The 18,196-nt window shown below is 48.1% G+C and overlaps 1 protein-coding gene across 3 annotated transcripts in view; it reads right to left on the minus strand.

Annotated features, from left to right (window-relative positions):
• The window catches only part of LOC146808613 (NACHT, LRR and PYD domains-containing protein 3-like), an 879,818-nt gene that overhangs the window by 674,943 nt on the left and 186,679 nt on the right, over positions 1-18,196 (minus strand). The gene's annotated exons all lie outside the window — the stretch shown is intronic.

Genomic DNA, 18,196 nt, shown 5'->3' on the forward strand with positions numbered 1-18,196 from the left:
GACTGACACCATTCAGTGGATGCAAAATAACCACCTCAAATGCAATTCTGTTCATACGGAAATACTCCTCTTCAGAAAACGTAACTGTTTTTCCCCCATGAAATGGCGACCATATTCTGCACCTCCCTGCCATGGCAAAGGTCGCGCAAAATATTGGGTAAAATTTGACACTGATCTATTCTTTATTCCGCAATCATCGGCTGTTGCCGGCATGTGCTTTAATCTCATAAAATCATTGAAATCCTTCTTTAATCTGCTGCCTCTGGCTGCCAGGAAAACAGTTGCCTTTGCTCTATTCTCGTCAAGATTGGACTATTACAACAGTCCGTATTCTGGCTGCACTAAACATATCATCTACAAACTTCAGATGGTACAGAACTCAGATGCTAGACTGGTTCTACAACTGCCGAAGAGACGTTCTGCATCAGCTGTACTCAACAAACTGCACTGGCTTCCAATCCATAAGAGGGCCCTTTTTAAATTACTTTTGCTTGTTTATAGAGCCTTCATTTGTTCCAGCCCAAAATACATCAATGACCGGTTCTGACACTATTTGCCTCAAGGAACTCTAAGATCATCCTCTAAGAATCTTTTGAAACCTAGCGTATGAGCAGAGAAATGCCCACTTTCTAAAAGTGACATTTCTGAAACAGTAATGTTAAATCCTACTTAACCAGTAAAGATGATTTACCATTACCATTTCAAAGATATAAAACATGATGCAACGCATCCTTTCTAATCAAGAATGACAGTTTACCAATGTATTAAGAAATTCCTAATGTTAACCTATTAGCGGAGTAGGCCTCACAGTAGTGAAATACGAATTTGTGTGTTTGTCACCATAGGACATGCAAAACTTAAAAGTACATGTCCTACCTTTTACTTACACATCACCCTGCCCATTGGACTATACAGGACCTACCTTAGGGATGAACTACGTGTAATAAATGTGTAGTGTAAGGCTTGCAAGGGGTTTTAAATGCCAAGTGGAAGTGTCAGTAAACTGCACACACAGGCCCTGTGGTGGCAGGTCTAAGACAGGTTTGAAAGGCTACTTGTGTTGGTGGCATAATCAGTGCTGCAGGCCTGCTAGTAGCATTGAAGTTACATGCACTGGGTATATGGTATACCACTTTACAAGGGGCATATATGTAAATTAAATATGCTAAACAGGTGTAAATCAATTCTACAATGTTTGTATAAGAGATCACATGAACTTTGGCACTAGTTAGCAGTGCTAACGTGCTCAGAGTCCGAAAGCCAACAAAAAAAAAGTCAGAAAATGAGAAGGAGGAAGGCAAGAAGTTTGGGGCGACCCTTCAGAGAGGGCCATTTTTCAACAGTTTGTATTACCTGGAGGAGTGATAGGAATGAGTCAGGATTCACTTTGCATTGCATGCGTTGGGCACAAGGGCCTACACTGGAATCAAAAAATATCAAATACCTGGGAATGTGGTTCATGAATCATCTATTAGAATTGGTTAGATGCAAATATTACCAAAACGAAAGAGCTTCGACTCTTGGTCACGTAAATATATAACATTGTGGGGAAGATTCACAGCACTAAAAACCATGCATATTCCCATTATCAATTCCACGTATGGCATGCCACCGATCAGACTTTTGAGCAACTTCTTTTCTTCCATCGATAAACTGACTCGAATTAATAGAACTAAATCCTTTTGGAGTAAGCCCTATAGCGTTTAAAGAAGAAAGTGAAGTGGAGCAAACCCTGGGGAGAGGACTCGTCACAGGAGGCGATTAACACATCAGTAGAATCAAATTGGCCTAACGGGAAGCCTAAATGACACCTCATAATACCAAACCAGAATCTGGTTAACCAAACTCTGTCCCATGTGGTGTTTATGCAGTCACAGGTACGGTTCCATATCAGGGGTGGTTTGCAAATGAACATACTCCCTGACAGAGATTTTGGCTATTTCAGATTCCTCTCTACGCGGTCTATTCCTGGTGGGAAATGCTTTCCTGACCCAGGTAAAAACCGCTCTGCCGTATACTGAAAGGTGAGGAAAAGAGCTCAAGCCTCCCCAAGTTGGACGTTTCCTGTTTGATTTATTGCAGCCAGGGGGTGGCTAGGACTCTATCGCAGGCAAGGCAGTCCAGGATCACCTTCCTGTTCAGGCCTGTATGTGGTTTCGCCCAGATGGTTCACGACAGTGCCAGCGAGCCCAGTTTATTGAGATCTTCGGCAAACCCAACAGCAACTTCCTGGTGGTCAATTTAGGTAGCACAGTCCAGGGATCCACCCAGGAGGCGACGCAGAGCTGTGAGAAGAAACAGAGGTGCCTATAGAGGAGTTAGACTGGATAGATCCACTTGACAGAGACCTATCCCTTCTAGCACTGTTGTCAGGCCTACCAGGAGGAATAAAGGAAGTGGCATTATTGTCATCCTCCTCATCCTCATCATTGGCGGTCTGTGTTCACCAGAGTCTGGTCATTGTCACCAGTCTGGTCAGCATCAGAGTTAGGGTCAGTGGAGTTTCCACCCCTGGACCCACCTTCAGGTGCTGCCCCACGCACACTGTCTAAATCATCAGGCCCACTAGGCCCTGTGATATCATCCAGTTTCAGCATCTTTATGAGATGCTGGGTGGATGGACTTTTGCCTGTCTTCAGCTTCCTAAAGGAACATAAGGCCCTAAGCTGTGCAAAGGAGAAACCCTCATTTTTATAGGGAAGGAGCTCACTGGTTCCTGGCTGGTTAGACATTAATGTGGTGTGGTGTATTGCACCCCCTATACTAGTGTGGCCTCCTAAACTCTCTTGAGTTGTAGAAAGGGTGTGCTACCCCTTAACACACAACTCTAAGTTCAGTAGAACTTACTGTAGCTAAACTTGATATTATATGTACCTCAGGTACCTTTAGTGGTTTTCAGTTGATCAATTCAATTGAGATTATCTGGTAAAACAATAGCAAGCTGGAATCCCACACGCTGCACACCAATGTGAGAAGGTGGCCTGATATATGCTGTCCACTAGTTCTAGTGGGCACCTTGTATCAGTCCAAACAACCCCTTATGGTGATAGGTTAAATACAACCTTTATTGAAAGCTATCCTAGTGGTTGCTATGGAGAGCAGCCTTCAGGTTAAGTCTTGAAGGAATGTAAAGCAGCTTGTTTTACCAGTCTATAATCTCTTGAATGATCAAATGTAAAGACAACCACACCAGGTATATAGTCAAAATGTATGTATTTAAGATCAAACACACCCCTCTAGTCTCTTTATGAGACTGGAGTTCGAAGTACTTGGTCTACAAGATAGCAATTATCAGTAATAGCACAAATACACGTTTGGGCCCTAGGGTCGTACCAAACCATATACCAAAAAAATGGTACAAGAACCACGACTGGGATAGACACTAGGCCTATAGCCTCTAGAATCGCTGGGACCCCAAGGAACCACCCAAGGTAGTGACACAGGGGACCCACGCGGACAGTATGCAGTGTGTAAACACAACCGCGGGTTCCCGTTATCTTCTATGGGCAATGTCGCGGTTGGAAATTTAAAGTTTAGGGACACTTCTAATCATGTCAGGACCAAACCCTTTTGGACTTTGGAAGTTCTAGGCCTAGCACCCACGGGAGCACCGGAGTACTCGAGTTACCTCACCCAGAGAAGCCGGGTGCATAGGTGTCTTTTGGTGTTGTGTCGCGTCGTCAATTTCAATGGGAGCCTGCAAAGAACTGCTGCTGCCATGAAGAGGAGAAGTGTCCGCAGAGATCCAAGGCCGGATCTAGGATGGCAGAAACCTGAAAGCAGAGGGGACAGAGTCTGGGCCACTAGCCAGTGACCAAGGGCAGGATGGACCAATGCCCACACATGTCGGGTGCTTCAGGTGAGTTGAGGGGTGTCTTGACTCTTGAACCACAAAGACCAGGAGGCATCGACGAAATCCATCAGCTGGATTCAAACTGTCCCACGGAGTTTTTCCAGTGCTGCGATGTCGGCGACCAGATTGGACCCAACAAGCCTTGGCAATGGCAAGTCACCGAAAATCAGAGAAAGGACTGCGGTGTAGACCAGCAAGGTCTGATGGACTCACCCAGCAAGGGTAAGTAAGGGCACATCTGGTGCAACCCGGAAAGCCCAAGCAGAAATGTAGTTGCCTTTGTGGGGACCTGCTAGCCAATGGGCTAGTGATCACGAAGGAGCCTCGAGCGGTCGCACTTGAAGCTGGCCCACGGGTCACTCGTGGAGTGGAGGCCAACTATGTTCAGTACAAGAGGTGTTCAAGGCTGGGGCTACTCAGAGCCCAAAGCACAACTTCAAGGAGGACCAGGAAGATGGTGTTGCTGCAAAAGTTCACGGTGTCCAAGGGTCATGGTTCCACGTCACCCACGATAGCCACGCACAAAGCAAAACCAAAGGAAATGATGGACGGAGTGTTGAACATTGCAAGCACTCACCCCCAGTCAACTGATCTGGGTTTAATCCATCACCGTTCTTTAACCCACTCTGCCACCCCAGTTCAGACATGGCCATATGCAAATCAGTCTGACCCTGTGCCTCATGGGAACAGTCCAGCCCGAACTGCCAAGCCATGTCTTCCCTGGACCGGAAACAAGCTTCCTAGGACCGGTTTCTGGCATTTCAGCCGTCTTCAGCCAGGCTTGCTTGAATCCAGAGGCAAACTGAGCAAGGGACTCACGTCTGAGCATACCCTGCCAACTTATGGCGAACAAAGCAAAAACCAAAGGAAATGATGGACGGAGTGTTGAACATTGCAAGCTCTCACCCCCAGTCAACTGATCTGGGTTTAATCCATCACCGTGCTTTAGCCCACTCTGCCACCCCAGTTCAGACATGGCCATATGCAAATCAGTCTGACCCTGTGCCTCATGGGAACAGTCCAGCCCGAACTGCCAAGCCATGTCTTCCCTGGACCGGAAACAAGCTTCCTAGGACTGGTTTCTGGCATTTCAGCCATCTTCAGCCAGGCTTGCTTGAATCCAGTGGCAAAGTGAGCAAGGGACTCACGTCTGAGCATACCCGGCACACTTATGGCGAACAAAGCAAAAACCAAAGGAAATGATGGACGGAGTGTTGAACATTGCAAGCACTCACCCCCAGTCAACTGATCTGGGTTTAATCCATCACCGTGCTTTAGCCCACTCTGCCACCCCAGTTCAGACATGGCCATATGCAAATCAGTCTGACCCTGTGCCTCATGGGAACAGTCCAGCCCGAACTGCCAAGCCATGTCTTCCCTGGACCGGAAACAAGCTTCCTAGGACCGGTTTCTGGCATTTCAGCCGTCTTCAGCCAGGCTTGCTTGAATCCAGTGGCAAAGTGAGCAAGGGACTCACGTCTGAGCATACCCTGCCAACTTATGGCGAACAAAGCAAAAACCAAAGGAAATGATGGACGGAGTGTTGAACATTGCAAGCACTCACCCCCAGTCAACTGATCTGGGTTTAATCCATCACCGTGCTTTAGCCCACTCTGCCACCCCAGTTCAGACATGGCCATATGCAAATCAGTCTGACCCTGTGCCTCATGGGAACAGTCCAGCCCGAACTGCCAAGCCATGTCTTCCCTGGACCGGAAACAAGCTTCCTAGGACCGGTTTCTGGCATTTCAGACGTCTTCAGCCAGGCTTGCTTGAATCCAGTGTCAAAGTGAGCAAGGGACTCACGTCTGAGCATACCCTGCCAACTTATGGCGAACAAAGCAAAAACCAAAGGAAATGATGGACGGAGTGTTGAACATGGCAAGCACTCACCCCCAGTCAACTGATCCGGGTTTAATCCATCACCGTGCTTTAGCCCACTCTGCCACCCCAGTTCAGACAGGGCCATATGCAAATCAGTCTGACCCTGTGCCTCATGGGAACAGTCCAGCCCGAACTACCGAGCCATGTCTTCCCTGGACCGGAAACAAGCTTCCTAGGACGGGTTTCTGGCATTTCAGCCGTCTTCAGCCAGGCTTGCTTGAATCCAGTGGCAAAGTGAGCAAGGGACTCACGTCCGAGCATACCCTGCCAACTTATGGCGAACAAAGCAAAAACCAAAGGAAATGATGGACGGAGTGTTGAACATTGCAAGCACTCACCCCCAGTCAACTGATCTGGGTTTAATCCATCACCGTGCTTTAGCCCACTCTGCCACCCCAGTTCAGACATGGCCATATGCAAATCAGTCTGACCCTGTGCCTCATGGGAACAGTCCAGCCCGAACTGCCAAGCCATGTCTTCCCTGGACCGGAAACAAGCTTCCTAGGACCGGTTTCTGGCATTTCAGCCGTCTTCAGCCAGGCTTGCTTGAATCCAGTGGCAAAGTGAGCAAGGGACTCACGTCTGAGCATACCCTGCCAACTTATGGCGAACAGAGCAATAACCAAAGGAAATGATGGACGGAGTGTTGAACATTGCAAGCACTCACCCCCAGTCAACTGATCTGGGTTTAATCCATCCCCGTGCTTTAGCCCACTCTGCCACCCCAGTTCAGACATGGCCATATGCAAATCAGTCTGACCCTGTGCCTCATGGGAACAGTCCAGCCCGAACTGCCAAGCCATGTCTTCCCTGGACCGGAAACAAGCTTCCTAGGACCGGTTTCTGGCATTTCAGCTGTCTTCAGCCAGGCTTGCTTGAATCCAGTGGCAAAGTGAGCAAGGGACTCACGTCTGAGTATACCCTGCCAACTTATGGCGAACAAAGCAAAAACCAAAGGAAATGATGGACGGAGTGTTGAACATTGCAAGCACTCACCCCCTGTCAACTGATCTGGGTTTAATCCATCACCGTGCTTTAGCCCACTCTGCCACCCCAGTTCAGACATGGTCATATGCAAATCAGTCTGACCCTGTGCCTCATGGGAACAGTCCAGCCCGAACTGCCAAGCCATGTCTTCCCTGGACCGGAAACAAGCTTGCTAGGACCGGTTTCTGGCATTTCAGCCGTCTTCAGCCAGGCTTGCTTGAATCCAGTGGCAAAGTGAGCAAGGGATTCACGTCTGAGCATACCCTGCCAACTTATGGCGAACAAAGCAAAAACCAAAGGAAATGATGGACGGAGTATTGAACATTGCAAGCACTCACCCCCAGTCAACTGATCTGGGTTTAATCCATCACCGTGCTTTAGCCCACTCTGCCACCCCAGTTCAGACAGGGCCATATGCAAATCAGTCTGACCCTGTGCCTCATGGGAACAGTCCAGCCCGAACTGCCAAGCCATGTCTTCCCTGGACCGGAAACAAGCTTCCTAGGACCAGTTTCTGGCATTTCAGCCGTCTTCAGCCAGGCTTGCTTGAATCCAGTGGCCAAGTGAGCAAGGGACTCACGTCTGAGCATAACCTGCCAACTTATGGCAAACAAAGCAAAACCAAAGGAACAGCCATTAGGAAGTATTTCCGAAAGCTGCAGAGGGGTTCAGCTCATGCTTGGGCACCCGCTCACATAAAACCTAGCACTCTGCCTTCAGGATTGTCAAGGCCTGCCATAGGAGTGGCTTATAGGTTTATATGTGTCTGTATAGGGTAGTGATATAGGTAGCCTATACCACAGTAAGGGCTGCAAGCACACCCTTACCCAGGCTGCAGTAGCAGACCTGTGGTGCCATTTTGGAGTGCTTCCCAAGGGGAGGCATAATACATGCTTCAGCCCCTGGTAGGCCTCTGAGGTACCTATGCCCTAGGTACATAGTATACCATATACTAAGGGCTTATAAGGCACTCCAGATTCTAATTAGATATGTACCTAATGTACATGCAAACCATTTTAGAGAGGAAGCAGCTAGGCTGTGGCCCTGATTAGCAGGGCCACAGCCAGACTAAGGTCGAAAAACAGTGAAACACCAGCAAAAAGTGGGGGTACCCATGTGAAGCAGATCCTACTCTCCTACAGTTGTGTCATTGGGGTGTGTTTTTATATTTGGGAGGCATGTCTAGTTTTCTGTGTGTAATTTTTGGCCTTCTTGAGGGGTTTTGGCTTCGTCCGCCATATTTTTGACGGTTCGTCCGCCGCGGTGGCTGTGCCTCAGCTCTTCCGCTGGCTCTCCCATTCATCCCATTGTGCGACCGCAGCGGTTGGAGACGGCGGTACGTACCGTGGGATCGTTGGGGATATACTAATTTCCGACCATCACATTGACATGACGGGGAATCAAGTTTAGCTTTTTACCCAAGGGCAAAACTGAGCAAATATTTTACAGTCCCAGCCCGTAAACGAAAAAGAAGTCCTCTTTCCAAGTGTGACATCAGTAGTGTGATATAGCTGGGCAAGCAAGGCTCAGTTCGCTCGATGGGTACAAAATTAACAATGGTTTGTTTCTTTAATTCCCTCTTGGATCGTTCTGCGCTGTAAAGTGCATATAGTGCTGACCTGAGGACGTTTGTATCTACAATCTCAGCGGTGTTTGGGTTTGAAAACAGTCCTTCAAAGTTTACACTTTTTAGGCTCTTGTTAACTCAAGCAAGCCATGGGATGTCCATCCCTTTCTCACAGCTGAGACAATCACCTATTATCTCCCTAGTAAGTGATGCTGCAGGGTTTTTCATAATGGCTAGCCAAAACAATGCGGGACGAGCCCTTATAAAATCTACAATATAGCTTAATTTTAGTTCACTGTGGCATATATACTGGGGAGTGGAAATGGCTGCGCCCAGGTGCTTCCTGCAGAATCTGGTTTCCTCTGGTTGGATACTGGTGCTTTTAGCAATACACCGAACCTCTGCACCATAAATTGCTATTGGTATGCACTGTAATTTAAAAATCTTTAGGATTGCTGGAATTGCCCCTGATCTTTTTTGGCAGGGAAGACTGAGGATAAAGATGGTAGCCTTTGAAAACTTGTTCTTGCAAAACATTACACATGCTCAGTCCAGGTGCCGTTCGCAGCAAAGACCATCCCCTGGAATGGGAAAGTGGAAGTACAAGTTAGGGGCATATTATAAAGAAACAGCGTTAAAATTATCACCGCGCTGGCCGCAGGAAACTGCCGCTAAAGCGACGATAATGGGCTTGAAAATATGCCGCAGAGAATTCCAATAGAAGCCCATGTTCTGTTGTGAACACGGGCTTCTATTGGAATTCTCAAGGGCATATTATCGAGCCCTTTATCGCCGCTTCAGCGGCAGTTTTCTGCCGCTAAAGCGGCGATACTTTTAACGCCCTTCTTGATAATATGCCCCTAAGTTTATGACCACCAACGGAAATAGAGCTTAAGGGGTATTTCCTTGGCCCACAGGACATTATAAATGATTTCCTAAAATTAGTACACAAGTCTAGGCCAGCCATAAAATCCGTTATGTTATTAAAAACGTTTGACAATAAAGGGGCCCAAAAGTGAGGTCTATATTTAATGAGGTCGATGGGTAACCCATCGGGGCCAGGGGCTTCATTGCCCATGCTCTGAGATATGGCCTCCTCAACCTCTGTTATCAATATTGGGAACCTAGATTGAGTCCTATTCTTAAAGGAGTCGGGTTCCAGTACAGGACCTGAACAGATTGTGGAGAAGTGACTTTCCCAGGTTATACTTGTTATGTTGCAGCTTATAGGAGTTAATGGCTGCCCCATTGTTTTCATATTTTTAACAGCAGTCCAAAATAAGTTCCCATTTTTTAAGCTAGCAGCATTGATAAGCGCATCCCAGTGCTCTTTTAATAATTCTTCCTTCCTTTTTGCAATGACAGACCCATACGTCTGCCTTGACAACTTAACCACAGAATTACTCCTTGGACTCTGACAGGGCCTTGCGTAACTGCCTATTGGCCTCTGAGCACTCATGGTTGAACCATCATTCGCATTGCACTATGGTAATAGGTTTGGACACAGCGATTTGTCAGCTCCACAGAGTTTAGAGAAGGCATTAATTACCTCAGGATGTGGATCCTGGTCCAACAAACAAAAATTAGTAAGGTTCAAATGTTCCCTGATCATTGTGCTGAATGGGTCCACATTTTATGTTAGGTGTTGGGCCAGAGGGTAATCTTAACACTATTTGGATAGGGTTGTGGTCCCCAAAAGTAGTGGCAATGGTTTCCGCTTTCAACAGACTGTCCTCTAGGACAGGGGGAATAAAAACATATTCAATTGTGGATGAGCAGCCCCTCCCTCTAAATGTCGGCTCCCGGGGAACATTATCTTTTGTTATGGCAGCAATCTCCATAACATTAATTAAGTTATGGTTATTTAGGAACTTCACTAATTCCTTGCCTCTATGGAAGTTATGTCCACCGCTGCACGGCTGTTTACTTGGCCAAAGTTGGGGTAGTTTGGCGTTAAAATCGCCTCCTAGGCAAATTCCAGTTGTGTTAAAACAGTCTTTGTATTTTTGGATGGACAAAATAAAATTGAATAAAATTATAAAATTCCCATTAGGTATGGAATGAAAATCCTTCTTAGAAAAATTAATTAAGAAAAGAAACCCCCCTAGTAAACAATATGGCTTGGAAATTATTATTATTGGTGCATATGGTTTTAATACAGCCGCCTGAAGCGATGTAAATCCAAATTGATAATCCCCCAAAGGGTCGACCATGCTTAGGTGTTGTTGCTAAGATGTTATGACATTCAAACCCATCAAGAAATAAATCTTGAGTTGCCCAAGTTTCTTGAAACAGGAGAATATCCTGCTCTCTTATTAGTTTCAACCAGTCGGGTTGGTGCAGCTTAGAATGTAGCCCCGCAACATTCCAACTTAGGATACCAAGAGCTGGACTGGTTACAACCTTTAATGGTGTGTCTGGACTAATGAGCCCGGCTGCTAAGGGGAGAGATTATGGTCCAGCATCTGGGCCAGGGGGTTTCATAGATAGGGGTAGTCAATCCTGGGAGTCCAACCCGGACAAAGACAAGAACCTATTTGTAGTGGTGAGTGGGGGGATCTCATTGGAGTGGGGCCCATGATTTGGCTTGTAAAAATAGACTAATGGTAATAAACAAATGTTGGTGGTGTAACAATTTGTAGACCCACATGCTCTTAATACATTTTCCACCAGGGAAGATCTGCAAAAATTAATCGAGATACCGTCCCCTTCAATGTTCTTTGAGGATGCACCAACCCACCCAACTCTGCGTACCATAATAATGTCATTCATATCAGATGGGTGAAACCTCCTATTCCTCGATAGCCAATCCCCACATTTATTGGGTAAATGGTGCCATGACTCATTCGGATTCATCTTTAGGGTCGGTTCACCTGCAAAGACCAACACATAAGGATAAGCAGCAGGTGGCAAGCTCAGGACATCTCGATTTGCTTTTGGGAGACTTCTACTGTGAATGGCTGAAGCATTACTGCTCAATTTACTAGGCAATAGATTCTGGTCTGGGCCATTGGGTCTGTTAACACTGCCCAAGATGGAGTTGGGCTGTGAGATAGTAACATTAGATGTATGACCATGCCAATTAAGAGGCAGTTGAGAACATCCCATGGTTTGTCCACAAATAGTGCACAAATTACTTACAGGGGCAGGGTCTCTAGCAATAGGGGACTGGTTGTTATTAGTTAAAACACTTGTTGTGGTAAGAAACCCTCTACTACTCCCTCCCCCTTCATCTACTGCAATTTGTGCAGTCCCTATTTTTGACTAGATTGACCAGATCCCCCTATAAATAAAGCCAAGTTCTCTAAACAGTCCTGTAATAGGGCAAATTTTATATCTAACAGTTCATTAATTTGTTTAATCACCATCGCAGCAGTAGTAGTAACAACAGCGTCCCCTTGGTGCTCTATACGTACGATCTTGGAGGCCTGCATTGACCGACCGGTCATGCTGTTCTCGTGTGGAGGGTGGCTACCAGGAGTCTGGGATGGGAGGGCAAACTCACACAGGCCACGCCACTCTGGCACTGCGAATAATTGGGTAGATTGATCCGTTCGAAGGGCTGTGATAGATGGGACCTTATAGGTATCTCCAAGGTGGGTGATCTATGTAAGTCAGGTGAGGTGGTTCCTTTTCCCCGGTTGCAGCAGGAGTACGAGCTAGCCCAGTCTGAATACTTTAGATATCTTCAAATTAGGCATGCTCTGATCGCTGTACATCCCAGGGGAAGTGCGCTCCCTGAATCCTCCCCACTTGAAGACATGATCTTAGATGGCAACTTACCAGAGAAAGCCATATCCCTCATCTATAAAAAGCTCACCAACAATATGGTGGATCCCTGACCCGCTTGAGAGCCAAGTCGGACCACGATGTGGCGGGTCTAGAGGATGAGGAGTGGCAGGCGGCAGGGGCCTCCCCTCGGGAGCTGTCCATCTCCTCTCGACTCTGCCTGGTGCAGCTAAAGCTTCTCTACAGATCCTACTTATCAGGACCTCTGATGGTTAGTATGGGTTACACACTGGATGGTGGTTGTGTGCGACAATGCGGACAGGAAGGAACTCTTATTCATACCCTCTGGGAGTGCGCAGTGATTCAGCGTTATTGGGATAGTGTGGTGCGGCGGATTGAAGAAGTGCTGGTGCAACAGATTCACTGTGATATTAAGTTGGCCTCGTTGAACATATGAGACCCTACTGATTTGAACTCCAGGGAACCAATGTGGGTCACATTGGGGCTGATGGTTGCCAAAAGGAATGTTGCCCGGTTGTGGAGGGCTCAGAACCCACCGAGTATAGCAGAGTGGGCCAAGAATATGGATTGATGTATGGTGAGGGGAAAATCCATCTATGAAGCCAGGGGGTGCCCAAAGAAATGGATGCAAATATGGGGGTAATGGAATGTTCACAGAGGAGAAATTTGTGAACCTTCAAGAGCCAGAGAGAATATCACAAGTGGGACCTAACTCTGTACAATTAGAACTGTCAATTTCCTTTTGTGATATGTATGCTTCATGGAATCACTCAATGTGTAGTTTATATGGCCAGATCACACGCAATTGCTTTACCTATGTACCATGCCTTATTTTTCAATAAAAAGATTATAAAAAAAAAAACCAATATCATCCCCAAGGTTCTCAAGGTCCAATGTTGCATCAGTCTGTGTGCCGATTGAGCAACTCAGATTCGTGTAAGGTGCTGTCGCAGGGGGAATGCGAATTTCTGAGGTGTCAGTACTTGGGGGTGGCTGTATCCAAGCAGAAAGGCAAGTTCGGGAGGGACCGATACGGGTAGGCTGTTTCCTTTTAGTGTAGATAGGCTTCCCACTCTTCCTCTTTCCCTTAACAGCTGGTATTACCACAGGTGTGACAATGTCTAAATCCGACTGTGCCCAAGCTGTCTCGGGCCCGCTTACACTCCCAATTACAGGTGGAGATTTAGAACATTTATGAGTGCCAGATCCCTGGGGCTGTTACGGGAGCGAGTCTTGTGCATGGGTATTTGAAGCACCACTAAATTCAGCAATATCCGCTCGCCCCTCAATGCCTAGTTACATGCGCTGTTCCCGTCAGTTCAATTTCACCCGAGACAATATTAACCACCCTCTCGAGCATGCTGTTGATACTGTCAGTTATTGGGCGTGCAGGTGGTAACATGGTACGCTTTCCCTCTATGGCAACTCAAGATTTGATTTCAAGGATGGCAATTACTGAACTAGCCTGTTGTGTTTTCAGGGAATAGCTATAATAGCCCTCACCCCGTGTTAATACTGAAACCCAGGTTCCGCCTGAAACTTGACAGGGGTGGCCCAGCCCAACCTCCTCCGGGCTTTGATGGGCGCAGATGGGCCTGTCCTTGGCCCGGGCTTGGCCCGGGCATGGCCCTGGCATGCCCGCGTGCGTCACGCGCTGTGGGAGCCCACGCCCGGTTTTATGGCGCCTCTTGGCACGATGATGTGAACGGCTGCGCTCCGTGTAAAGAGCTGGGGCTTGTGGGGCCTGTAGTGCTCCCCCAATCTCCGGTACTTCAGAGTGGAAGAGGCAAGCAGGCAAGAAGCGGGTCCGCTGTGGGAGCCCACGGCTGATTTAATGGCGCCTCCTGGCATGATGACATGAGCAGCTGCGCGCTGCAAGTAGAGCTGGGGATTGTGGTCCCTTGTGGTGCCTTTAGTGCTCCCCGCAATCTCCGGTGCAGGAGGGTGGAAGAGGCAAGCAGGCACGAAGCGGGTCCCCAATATTAACCAATGTAGTCTAGGGGTGTTCGAAGATGTGCTGCTCACTGGTAAGTAAAGCGGTGTCAGGGGTTGATCTCCTTGAGTTAAGGCAAGTACAAGGGGGCCACAAGGCAGCACAGAATGTACACCCTCAGCGGCACAGGGGCGGCTGGCTGCAGAGTGCCAACACACATGTGCGTCTGGTGTGCAATGCAATTCAATGGGGGAGAGCAAGTTTGAAGAACAGGCTGCAGCCTCAGGCCTGGAGAATAAATCCCACGTCTGTCTAGGTAAGAAGAGATGCTGGGGGACATAGGGACACCATTGGTTAAGGTCCCCAAGGCCCAGAGGCTTCAGTTGCAGGGGTATCCTTAGGCATCAGAAAACTCTTACCAGGCAGGTCACCATCAGAGGCAGTCTACGGATTGAGGCTGCAGGCATCGAGGTGGAGTCTGGCTCAGAGTCACTGGGGAACCTTTGCAGGACCAGTGGGCCACTTGGACTCGGCCTGTGGGTGTCCGGTGCAGAGGTGGATCTGGCAGCGGCTTTGTGGTCCCTCAGGACAGGATTCTTGAGCTTTAGAGTTGGTTTCTTCTTGGACAGGTCCTCTGTTCACAGGAGATTTAGAGTCTTTACTGAAGGAAAGCAGTTCTCCCAGGGTTTTGGAGGTGGCTGGGCCTGCATCACATGCCGTCTTGTTGTAGCAGAGGCAAAAGGCAGCAGTCAGCCCGGCAGGGCTGGCGCAGAGTCAATCACTAGTTCTTCTACTTTTTCTCTGGTGCGGATCTTCGGTGTCTGGGCTTCGTAGGTTGTCATAGATCTACTTCAGGGCCTTACAGGAAGTAACAGGTAGGGACCAACGAGTTCCCTACTTGGGATGTCTACACCCACTATTATCCCACCCTCCTGTGGGAGGGGACATCGCCCTAGCCCTGGTTGGATAAGTCCCACCGTCTTCAAGATGGCGGGCACTGACAAATGTGCTTTATTTCGCCTCCTGCAACAGAGGGGTGGAGTTGGCGAACTGAAACACACCTCCTATTCACACTTGGTTTTCTCACCGGTTCTCCTGTCAAAAGTGGGGGTTTGAACCGGGGGCTGCCATCTGCTGCTAGCAGCAGAGACTGGAGTCACTTTACAAAGGCGGCAAGGCCTTTGAAGCTTCCCTCTCCAGCACTGTGCCCATCGTAGGGGAGGATGTATGACACCCCTGTCTAGGATGTGCTTGGTTTCTGGCCTATGAGAGCAGGTGCTCTCGACCCAGGGGTCAAGAAACATGGCTGGTGGTGGCAGGCGGCATAAAGTCAGTCAGGGTTGGTAGGATTTCAGGGGACACCTTTGAGGTGCCCTCTGAGTACATGCTTCAATAAATCAAACACTGGCATCAGCGTGGGTTTATTGGGAGGAGTTGTTTGGCACTAAAAAGCCATCATGGTGCTGTGGAACGCGAGTTATTGAGTTTCCATCTCATGTACTCTCCGTGGCTTCACTGGCACTAACAATATTTAAGAATAGACTTAGATATTGGAGGGACATATCTGTTCATGCAACTATGTCCACACCTGAGATATAGTGCACCCTGCCTTAGGGCTTGTAAGGCCTACTAGAGGGGTGACTTACCTACACCTTAGGCAATGCTGCTTTGCATTACAAACAGGCAATGTGCCATGTTGACTTCGTTTCTCTCTGCACCAAGGCATGCAGGCTCCAGTGGCAGCTTGCATGGGCCTCGTGAGCGGTCCCTGGGGGACCCTCTTCAGTCCCAATGCCCTAGGTACCACGGTACCATTTACTAGTGGATTACAGGGGGTCTGAAGTGCCAATCGTGGTACAGCTTTAGGGAAAGAACACTGGTACTGGGAACCTGGAAAGCTGGGACCCAGTACTCTACAGTCAAATTTGCACCAAAAGACAGTCAAAAAGTGGGGGAGGGAGGCTGCAACAGAAATTAACCCCAGGCGGGTAACTACGCCCTGCCAGCGTAGTGTTGCCTACTCCGCATTCCCTTGCGAACATGGAGTTTAGGCAAAACTACTACTACGTGGTGGAGCGTAGTTAGCCGGCACCTCCACCCTTCCAAAGTGATTAAAAGTAATTAAAAAGGCACTTACCTGCCGTGACTGCCTCCTCCTTGCCATGGCCGCTCTCCTTCCCCGGCCTCGCCATCCTTCTTCACTGATAACCCCTACGTTGTACGTCTTGTGCATGCGCAAGACGTACAACGTAGGGGTTGTCTAAGAAGAAGGACAGCGAGGATGAGGAAGGATCACTTTGGGAGGGTGGAGGGAGCGGAGCGAAGTTGCACAGAATTGTTTTCCAACTCCATGCAACTTTACGTAGAGACACTACGCCTGCTCCGCCCAGGCTTAACAGAAACCCACTTTCCCACAGACCTCAGCTCTAGTTGTAGAGCAGCCCTCTGACTACTCTGCGGAGCACTCCCTTCCTTGGTCAGAGAGTGTTTCAAAGTTGGCTTTAACATTTATTTTGTCAAGCAGACAGAAGATTTGGTTCTCTGCACTTTTAGAATCTGTTTGTGGTGGTTCTTTTTCCATCTGTTCTCTCAGGGCTGATTTGCAGACACAGTCTTTGTGTAGATTATGTCATGTTATGTTATGTAGAGCGAGCTATCACCCAGGACGGTAACCAGGAACTCAGCAGGTGTGAGTGTAGCCAATCATCGCAACTAGTGGGACTACTCGGAATGCCATGTCTTGCGGAATTCAAGAAGTGAGGAGATTCTTGTATATAGTGGCAGGTCACTCCATGCTGCAGGAGTGATGTAGGAGAAGGCGAGACCACCAGATATGTTTTTCCATATAAGTGGAGTGTGTTCAAGTAGTAGCCTGAATGAACTGAGGTATCAGGAACGTTTGTGACAGCAGATGCGATTCTCGAGACTTGCTGGGCCAATGTTACGTTGTGCCTTAGAAGAGTGGGTGAGGAGTTTGAATCGTGCTCTCGTGTATGGGGAGCCAGTGGGGCTCCTTCAGTTGTGGTGTGATGTGAGTGTGGCATGTGAAGATGTCGGAACTCCGGTCAGAGGGCCAAGGGACACACATGGGCCTACAGGGGCAAAAAGTGGTGGTTGAGGACTTTTTCTCCTGGTGTTCGGGGGCCCACCCAACATGGTTTGATTGGAATATATCTGATTGGCACATTTTATTTACTTGTGAGCTCCTTGTAAAGTGGTATACCATATATCCAGGGTCTGTAAATTAAATGCTACCAGTGGGCCTGCAGAACCTATTGTGCCACCCACCTAATTGCCCCTCTAAAACTTTCCTCGGGCCTGCCATTACAGCCTGAATGCAGTGTCACACAGCCATGTCAACTTGGCATTTAAACCCCCTTGCCAAGCCTTACATTTTCTTTTTAGAACATATAAGTCACTCCTAAGGTAGGTGGTAGGTGGGCCACAGGGCAGGGAGCTTTGTAAATGAAAGTTAGGAACTGTACTTTTACGTTTTACATGTCCTGGTATTGAAAAATTCCACAAATTAGGTTTTTAACTACTGTGAGGGCCACCCCTCCCGTAGATAACATTAGGGATTCCTTAGTACTTTTAATAAGCTGAAATTCCTAATTTAATTAAGAGTAGGTAGTGTGAAGGGGAGGAGGACATCGACCCTTCAGTCTTTTTGCCCTTCCTCGCAGCTTCCACATCCCAAGACGCCCTCATCCTTGTCCTGCAGGCTCCTTGGGGGGCATATACCTTCAAGGATATGTCAGCCAGGCCGGAAGAGGCAGGCCTTGACCTGGGGCCTTGGAATACAGGCGCTTCCAGAATCTTATCACAAGAAGGGAAGACATTCAAGAGACTGGAAAAGCAATCTTCAGAGAGAGAACCAACGGCATTTGCAGAGTGGGAGATGCGCAACAAGAGAAGGACACACAAGACGCAGGAAGCAGGACTACAAGGCTGTCCTGAGGCGTTGGAGAAGACTGGAATCCCCAAACAGAGCAAAGTGAAGCCAGGAGGCCACTGGTTTTGTGAAGAACCCGGCCACATTCCTGGAGGAATGTGACTAGCCCAGGTACGTGACCAGATACTTGGAAAGAGCGGGAACCGGGAGGACGCTAAAAGTGAAGACGCGGGCGCCACAAAAGTAAGGGTTCTCCACTTTAAAGCGTCCAGAGTATCAAGTCTGAACTTGTTGGACAATTCTTTACAGAATAGCGAGTGCTTTGAGTAA

The sequence above is a fragment of the Triturus cristatus genome, chromosome 8, assembly GCF_964204655.1.
Source record: "Triturus cristatus chromosome 8, aTriCri1.1, whole genome shotgun sequence".
NCBI classification, from domain to species: domain Eukaryota; kingdom Metazoa; phylum Chordata; class Amphibia; order Caudata; family Salamandridae; genus Triturus; species Triturus cristatus.